This window comes from Polyodon spathula, chromosome 52 (assembly GCF_017654505.1).
Source record: "Polyodon spathula isolate WHYD16114869_AA chromosome 52, ASM1765450v1, whole genome shotgun sequence".
Taxonomy (NCBI): Eukaryota; Metazoa; Chordata; class Actinopteri; order Acipenseriformes; family Polyodontidae; genus Polyodon; species Polyodon spathula.
Window position 1 is genome coordinate 791755 of NC_054585.1, and position 9199 is coordinate 800953.

Sequence of the window (9199 nt, forward strand, 5' to 3'; positions counted from 1 at the left end):
TCTTTCTCTACTACCTCCCCCCTCAGCCCAAGTCCCTTCGGGGAAATTTCCACCCCCTGATTGACCTTATTTTCAGCCAATAGGAAGAGGAATGGGCGGGCCTAAATTCCAATTTTTTGTGCCTTCTAGCAACTGAGAGTGAACTAAGGGAGTGGCTATTCAGATATACAATTCGAGCATTGACAGCTTTACCATTTTTTTGTCATTCGCTCACGCTATCGTTCCACCTCCCCCATGCACACGAGCACAAAGGTTTAACACTGTAACTGCCGGAGATGTGTTTGCACCTGCTAACACTTTCACTATCCAAATCCCCCAGACAGGAAGTTATTTGATAAAACACCTACACGAATTCATTAAGTGTGCAAGTGGCTCTCCTGTTGATGAAGTGGTAGTAAGTCCATTTAATTGATATGCATTTTCTTAATTGCACTGAGCACAGCTCCTGCAAATCAACAATAGTCAATGTTATGATGAGTCATCATATGCAGCTTTAACGTGAAAAACTGCAATATACCTTTGTATTTTCAAACATCAAATTAAAATCATTATATTTTCCTAATAGGGTATTTTTATTTATTTGTAATAATACATAAAGTAAATTAATCGATTTAACAAAAGTAGGTAGGCTGTTCCTTTAACACAGAAACCTTGTGTAACAGTGGCCAGTTGTGTTACAAAAAAAAAAAAAGAAAAAAAAGAAAAATACAGTGCAGCTTACGCGCTCTCTCTAGTGGTAAAAGAAAAAAACAGATTTTTATGTTCGAACTAAATTGAATTTTGGCTCATGTTTTTCAATATGTTATTACTGTATAACACATTTGCCAGTTAATATTATTGACTACAAAGGCCAACAAAAATAAAATTGCAAAAACTGGGAGAATTACAGCATACTTCATATCTTACAACCAACAGGGTGGCAAGCCAAATTGTCATTTAGATATATCTCAAATTCATTTATAGATATCTCTAAATATTTGAAAATATCTCTCAATCATTTCCAGATATCTCTAAATATTTGAAGATATCTTAAAATATTTAAAGATATCTCTAAATCATTTTAAGATATCTAAAATACATTTAGAGATATCTCAAAATGATTTACAGATATCTTTACATGCAACTTTAAATGAGATATCTAAAATGCATTTTTAAATATCACTAAATCGTTTTAAGATATCTCTAAAAAAAAAAATTGAGATATCTTTAAATACTTTTCAGATATCTCTAAATTATTTAGATATTTTCAAAGATATCTTCGAATGAACAGGAAGCCATTTCAAGATATCTCGAAATGACTTCCTGTGAAAATGCTTTATGTTTTCAATGGACTTCCTGTCGATTGAAAGATATCTTCAAATGAACAGGAAGTTATTTAGAGATATCGTTAAATGATTTTCTTTAAAACCCTCATTTTAAGAAATCTCTAAATGACGGTTTGGTGTGCCATGCGAGCGCAATCCATATGGCTTCCATAGTATTTAAAGATATCTGTAAATCAATTAGAGATATATTTATTTCATTTTTAGAGATCTCAAATTGATTTACAGATATCTTTAAATTAATTGTAGATATCTTAAAACTGCACAATTAAAGATATCTGGAATTCAATATACCTTTTGATATATCTCTAAATGATCATTTGTCTTGCCATAGAACAGGGGGAAAAAAACTGTGTTCTAATAATTAGAGAAAAAAAATATATCGATTTTTCTTTTTTTTAGTACACATGCATTTGATGCATGTACCTTAACCATTGTTGCTTTATATAAAATATCAATCCGTAAAGTTGATGTCTAAAAAGTTTAGGACAGACATTGGGAACTGATACTAGTAAGTAATAAAGACAGATCCAGTTACATAAAATGTGTGTTGGATTGGATTGTGCTAAATGGATTTAAACATTACTACTGGAATTAAAAACAGATTGTATCTGTCTGATGAAACATTCATGAAATAGCTTTGTTAAGAATGGGCCCCCATTACTACACTGCACAAAATAAGGAGGTGTATTTTTTCAGTGCTTTCTACATTTTTTAAATAGAAAGGTTAAGCCATGTGTAACAACAAGGTCATTAATTATGGCAATGCATTATGTAATCATTTTGCACTTGTTCTTTTAAAATAAATATAGTAGCACTATTTTGCATCTGCTGACCTGTGGTCCAATCTGTGCTGTTTATAATTGAGTGAGTGCAGTGAAGTGCGTAACATATTAGTTTATACTTACATAAACTAGGCTTACCAACAAATGTTTCACAAAAAGTCCATATCCATCCATAGCTTAGACTCTCTGTATCTCACCTGGAGGTATTCATCTTCATACAATGACTGCAGAGAAGTAACAGAATGCTGCCTTATTTATGTGTCAGAACACATAAGAATACACCGTTTTGTTTTCCAAAACCTTCCAGCATCCAGGAGCATTACCAGCCCTGGAACCCTGGCTATTGTTTGCCTACTTCATCAATTCAATTGCCAGCCATTTCTGTCGGCCTTATGTCTGCCACTGACGGGTGACGCAGCCAGGTGCATTACCAGCCCAAAAACAAAGAGAGACATATACTATTGTGTGATAATAATATAGTCCGACCCATATGCTATTTTATATATTCTATGTTTCTTAACGCATACAAAAGTGGATAAAACATAATACTTTTCTATATTTATTGTTTGTAAGTTTTGCATTTGTTGAAAATCATACAGTATTGAATTTCTATTGTTTTTAGTCATAAACTGCTGGAATAATCTATATTTTCAAAGTATAAAAAAGTGAAACCCCTTCTATCCACACCCAGTGTTTTGGCAGGTAACTAAGGGCAGGCTTGCAGTGCTTGGACAACACAGCTATATGGCAAGCCAAATTATAATTTGATTGGTTTCCACAATTTTGTAATTGTGCGATCACATTGAAGTGCATTGAAACTATTATATTGCTTAAGTATTGTCTTTAGCACAGTTTAGCAGCTGTTAACCAGTTCCCTTGCATGTGAGGGTAGAGCCTACTTAAGCTGAGTGAATCTACTAGTTGTTAGTCTACAGGTAACCAGACTCGGAGGCAGATAGGTAAGTGATCCTGCTTCAAATAATTAACATTAGCTGTAAGTAACATTATAAAGGTGGTGTTGTTTTAATTAGGTGATCTGCTCTTTGTGATTAGTACCAGGTGAGTGTGATTAAAATGAATAGAAGTTGATTTACAATTTGATTGGTTTCTACAGGGTCAGTCTACAGGTAACCAGAGTCAGAGGCAGATAGCTTTTATCCATCTAATTAGTATGATAGACAGCTAGCCTATCTGTGCGCCGGCATGAAACGCCAACCAACCGAAGAGCCTCTCAACCATAGAGCCGAGAGTCTATCTGTGGGAGCCCAGCAAGGAGAGACCTGCGAGGAGAGGCTGTTGGAGAAAATCTGAAAATCTGCTGTTGAACTGCCCCGCTATCAAATTGTACTGTGTTTTGTATTTGCTCTCATTAGGACAGAAATCATTGTGTTTTGTATCTTGCTCTTAATTGTATTGTAATTCTTGATATGTATTTTTTTTTTTTTAATTAACATTCTGGACACTCTCATCTCCCATTGGGGACTGCCCCAGGCCATCACCATAGTTCATCTGTGACAAGGGGTTCAAGTACATCCGTACAGCCCTCTACCACTCTCAGGCCAAGGGGGGGGGGGGGGGTCGAGCGGTTTAACTAGAGCCTTAAGAACAGCATTCGGGCGACCTGGCTCAAGGCTACGCATTTCAGACAGCTCTACTTTCACACAGACAGTCGATTGGAAACAAAGGAGAGCTTATATACAGCTGACAATCCCAGTAACGATCAATTTACACCCAGTTAACTCAATCAGCACAGGTGTTGTCAGTTTCAATTGCCCAGCCCAGTGCATGCTGGGAAATACAGTCTTGCTCCTCTGGCTTCAGGCTCACAATTACATTTATCTCTGTACCCAGTCAGAAAGAAAAAAAAAAATACTGGGCTGGGTTTTTGGGCTGACATACCTCCCATCTATTCTTCTACCAGCCACTCTAATACACAGTGCTGTGGTCCTTTTTGTATGCTAATAAATCTCCCTAATATTTTACTTATGTTTTGCTTGATAGATTTAAGAACAGGGGTCAAAAGCAAAGCACTGGCAGGGCAAGGTGAATCAGGAGGAGGGGACTGTCAGGTGGCAGCTTCGAGAGCAGGCAATGGAGTCTGATACAACTTAATGACACGCCAGCAACACACAAGGCAGGTGGATGTCTGTAACAGGGTGAGCAGCCCTGTACATTTAGTTGTTTATTTTTAGAACAGGGTTTCCCCCTCCGCCCCTGTATTGTGTTTTGTGTTTTGTGTTTGTATATTTATTGTTTTATATTTATATATATGACGGTGTGGCCTTGTGTTTTGTTTTGTTATTGTTTTTGTATTGTTTTGCAGCGTGGATGGGAAGCCCCATCCACATAAAAAACTCGTGCAGAAGGTGGCCATCTCCCAAATTAATTATGTGATTAATTTGTTGCTAATCGGGAGATGGTCACCTAGATAAATACCTGCAGCTCTCTGCACTCCGGGTGGGGGTTCAGAAGTGGAGAATGGGAAAGCGTGATTGGAGCAATTATATTTAAAAACAAAACTAAAACTTAAAGGATCCGTGAAGGCTACTGCCCAGCCGGACCTTAACTGTTATTATTTGTGTTTGTGATTATTTGTGTTTAATTATTTATTTTCTGCGCTCTGTGAGCAAGTGTTTATTTTTGTTTAAATATTTTATTTAATTTTGTTATTTAATAAACGGCGCACGCCGCGCCTGTAAACTGCAGCTACCTTTGTTGTTCTTCGTCCTTCTTCTGATCTGATGTCACCGCTCAGCCATTTCCTGCCACAGTGTCCCATTATTTAAGGTGTCTGGTGGTAGTCACATCCAGCTGTACAGCTAGCATGTAGCTGAAGCACTTCACCAATCCATCACTCTGAGGCTAGAGGTGCGTGGTCCTAGTTTTTTGGATCCCCAGGTGCTGGCACATCTCCGCAAAGACCCAGGACTCAAAGTTGCGCCTCTGGTCTGAATGGATCCCAAACCGGCTTGGAACCCCTCCGGCAGAGTGTACGCCTCCAGCCAGTTGGTGAAGTAATCAAAAGCCACAACCGTTTTCCCTTCTCTGAGAGTGAGAAGGGGCCCAAGACATCCACGGCGACCCTCTCCATCGCAGCATCTACCTGTTCTGCATGGGCCAAGGTGAGCTCTAGGCAGGTTGGGGCAGTGAGCTGGACCTGCCACAGACAAAGGCCTCCTGGGTGGCTGGCGGAAATTTGGGGTAGACTCTCCGGGCCAGGTACCTGATGTCAGTATGTCTCTCGCAGGCAGTGCATCCACAAAGGAGCAGATGGGCAATGGATGCTACACAGTTTTGTTGCGATGATGGACCTCCTGCGCCAGACGCTCACCGCAGCAGTGCAAGGGACGGCTAGACCAGCAGCTCCAGACCCCCAGTTACAACACCCCACAAAAATGATGGCCGAAGATCGACCCGACGCCTATTTAGAGGTGTTTGAGGCCATGGCGACCTCGGCCGGGTGGGATCCAGCACAGTGGGCTAGCTACCTGCTGCCTCAGCTCATGGGAGAGGCGCAAGCAGCGGCGAGAACACTGTCCCCGGATCGGATTATGGATTACCCCACGCTGAAAACCGTCATCCTTAATTGCGTGAGGGCCACACCGGAGGGGTATCGGAAGAAATTCCGGGAGGAGCAGTTTGCGGCAGGGGAGCACCCACGAGCCATTGCCCACCGTCTGAAGGATTACGCGCTGGGTTGGTTGAACCCGGATCTGAACACCAAAGCCAGGGTGGTGGAGATGATCGTGGTGGAGCGCTTCCTGGAGTGTCTAGCCCCAGGACCTCAGCTGTGGTTCCAGCGACAGGCACCGGATACGCTGGACCGGGCGGTCGAACTCACCGAGGAGTACCAGGTAATGGAGCTAACGCCTGCGAAACTGGCCGGGAGGAGTGCGGCTACTGGATCGTCCCCTCAACTGGCCCCGGAGAGGGCGAAGGTAGTCCAGGATTTGGTCGGGGGGTGTCGGCGGGAGCTCCCGGCCCGGGAACTGGGGCAGGATGGGGATACCCACGGGCTGCTGCAGTGTCGGACCAGGGTCTCGCGCGGACGCATTATCGGTGAGCCTCTTTTATGGCTCCAGTGTTTCCCCCTTTTGCCAAAACTTCAGGGAGAGAAACCAGCCCACCGAGGTGTTGGACGTGCAGGGAGGTGGGCCACCTCGCCAGGGACTGCCCCGTGATGGAGTGTGACCTCAGCCGACCAGGTAGGCGCATTCAATTACCTCAGTCACTTCAGCACCTGGGTTTTGTTATTCCTGTGACAGTGGATGGTACAAAAACCCAGGCTCTCCTGGACTCAGGGTGTGGTCAGTCTCTAGTACAGGAGAGCCTAATCTCACCGGGGCATAAATGCATATTGGGACGGGTGCATATTAAATGTATTCATGGGGATGTCCGCTCTTATCCCAAGATCAATGTGTGTATGACTACTGGCCAGCAGGTGACGCAGGTGCAGGTAGGATTATGTCCTCGATTGCCGGTACCAGTAGTTCTGGGACGGGACTGTGAGCAGTTTAAAGATTGGTTGGTTGCCCTGACAGCCCCGTCCTCTTTATTGGCTAAGAAAGAGGAAGTAATTGGAGAGATCTTTCCCTTTCGCGATCCAGAATGGTTTTGCCATAAATTTAGACCCCGTAAAACTAAACGGGAGCGCCGCATGGCTAAGAATGAGGGCTGGCAATGGAGGGAGTCGGAGAAGTTTCAGGTGGGGGCGGTTGGTGGAGAGTCTGGGGGGGAGGTCGCGGAGCCAGCGCAGGGGTCTGGCTCAGCTGCCTCTGCTTGGGACCGACCTGACCCCGAGTTGGAAGCCATGGGAGCTGATTTTTTAGCTCGCTCCCATGACTTCAGACTCGAGCAAGGGCCTGACGACATGCTGGGCAGGCTCTTTGACCAAGCAGCGGTGGTTAATGGTCGGGTGGTTGAGCGCAGACGCACTGCCACGTACCCCCACTTTGAAATTGATCGAGACCTACTGTACCATATTGATAAATTACCCCAGACCGGTGAAGTGCGTCATCAGTTGCTCATTCCTCAGCCCTTTAAGGAGGATTTGTTGCAGCTGGCTCAACTCTTTTCCCTTGTCTGGTCATTTGGGAAGGGATAAAACTAAAGCAAGGTTTGTGTCACGGTTCTTCTGGCTGGGGCTGGATGGCAATGTTAAGCGGTTTTGTGAGCGTTGTGGGGAATGTCAAAAGGCCAGCCCTAAAGCCGTTCCACGAGCCCCACTGGTGCCTTTGCCCCTAGTGGAAGCTCCGTTTGAGCGTACTGGGATGGACATAGTTGGGCCACTAGAAAGAAGCGTGGCAGGATACACCCACCTACTTGTCATTCTGGATTACGCTACGCGTTATCCAGAGGCAATTCCCCTCCGATCTATGTCCGCTAGATCTGTTGCCAACGAGCTTGTGAAGGTTTTCTCCCGGGTGGGGATTCCCAAGGAGATACTAACCGATCAAGGCACCAATTTTATGTCCTGGCTAATCCGCGGAACATGTAAGCTTTTGGGAATTAAGACCATTAGGACCTCGATGTTTCATCCTCAGACCGACGGTTTGGTGGAACGCTTTAATAAGACCCTTAAGAACATGTTGCGCAGGTTTATTCGTAGTGATGTGCGTTACTGGGACCAGCTGATTCCTCCCCTTCTCTTTGCGATCAGAGAGGTACCCCAGGCTTCTACAGGGTTTTCACCATTCGAGCTGCTGTATGGGCGGTGACCCCGGGGCGTGCTCGATCTGGTCAGAGAGATGTGGGAGGAGCAGCAGGACAATTCGACCAATACAGTCCGGTATGTGTTGGACCTGCACAAGCGTCTTGAGTCTGTTGGGAAATGGGCGCATGACAATTTGCAGCAGGGACAGCACAGACAGGAGACACAATATAACCGAGGAGCCCGGTTGCACACATTTCAGCCGGGGGATAAGGTACTTCTCTTATTACCCAGTTCTGAGTCAAAACTCTTGGCTGAGTGGCAAGGACCCTTTGAGGTTACACGCCAGGTTGGGAAGGTGGACTATGAGATCTGTCAGCCGGAGCGACGGACAGAGAAACACATTTATCATATCAACCTCTTAAAGCCTTGGTTGCAACCAGAGACGTTGTTAGTGGCGCATGCAGATGACGTCACGGACCTGGGACCTGATCGTTCTGTGTTGGCAAGAAAAGAATCGGTACAGATTGCTGAGAATCTGACACCAACGCAGAAATGTCAGGCTCACGGTCTGGTGGCGGAGTTTCCTGACGTGTTCTCTTCCGTCCCAGGGCAGACTCGAGTAGCCCATCATCACATTGATATTGAGCCGGGGGCGCTAGTTCGCCAGAGGCCGTACCGTATACCTGAATGTAAAAGACAGGTAATAAAAGCGGAAATTGACGACATGCTGAGACTGGGGGTAATAGAAGAGTCCCAAAGTGACTGGAACAGTCCAATCGTTTTAGTCGATAAGCCAGACGGGTCAACTCGATTTTGCATTGATTTTAGACGAATCAATGAGAAATCAAAATTTGACATTTATCCGATACCCCGGGTAGATGAGTTGCTGGAGCGTCTAGGCACAGCTCATTTTATGACGAAACTGGATTTAACGAAGGGGTACTGGCAGATACCCCTGACTCCGGCATCTAGAGAGAGGACGTCGTTTTCGACTCCCTTCGGGTTGTACCAATTTAGGGCCATGCCCTTTGGGTTGCACGGAGCACCCACCACTTTCCAGGGGATGATGGATCGTATCTTGCTGCCCCATCAGCAGTACGCAGCTGCTTACATAGATGACGTGGTTATCCACAGCGAGGATTGGCCGAGTCATCTGTGTAAGGTAGCGGCGGTGCTGCAATCCTTGCGGGAGGCGGGGCTCACTGCTAACCCAAAGAAGTGTGCCATTGGGAAGAGTGAGTCGGAGTATTTGGGGTATCGAGTAGGGGGTGGCCAGATCAGACCGCTGGTTGCTAAGGTGAAAGCCTTGGCTGACTGGCTGATTCCTACAACCAAAACCCAGGTGCGCTCTTTCCGAAGTGGGTGTGTAGACTTTCCCCCTCTCTGAATGGCTGAGAGGCGAGTCTTGGGAGATTGCTAGCCCTATAAAAAATGCTCTG